The following is a 357-nucleotide window of genomic DNA, read 5'->3' on the forward strand; positions in this document are numbered from 1 at the left end:
AAGCATGTCAGAAGGACACTTTTTGGTTAGTTGCTTGTATCTCTCCCAAGCTTCATAGAGGGATTCACCTTCTTTCTATTTGAAGGTTTGAACATCCACACTAAGTTTGCTAAGCTTTTGAGGAGGAAAGAACTTGGCTAAGAAAACCGTGACCAGCTTATCCCAAGAGTTCAGGCTATCTTTAGGTTGAGAGTCCAACCATATTCTAGCTCTGTCTCTTACAGCAAAAGGGAAAAGCATAAGCCTGTAGACCTCAGGATCAACCCCATTGGTCTTAATAGTATCACAAATCTGCAAGAATTCAGTTAAGAACTGAAAAGGATCTTCTGATGGAAGTCCATGAAACTTGCAATTCTG

General features: G+C 40.6%; 1 non-coding gene across 1 annotated transcript; it reads left to right on the top strand.

Moving 5' to 3' along the window:
• Positions 1–108, top strand: LOC148547731 (small nucleolar RNA R71). The gene has a single exon (XR_015898361.1). It is a non-coding gene; the product is annotated as a small nucleolar RNA R71 (small nucleolar RNA).
• The last annotated feature ends 249 nt before the right edge of the window (positions 109–357 follow it).

Source organism: Arachis ipaensis, chromosome B8 (assembly GCF_059453495.1).
Source record: "Arachis ipaensis isolate K30076 ecotype BB chromosome B8, ASM5945349v1, whole genome shotgun sequence".
Taxonomy (NCBI): domain Eukaryota; kingdom Viridiplantae; phylum Streptophyta; class Magnoliopsida; order Fabales; family Fabaceae; genus Arachis; species Arachis ipaensis.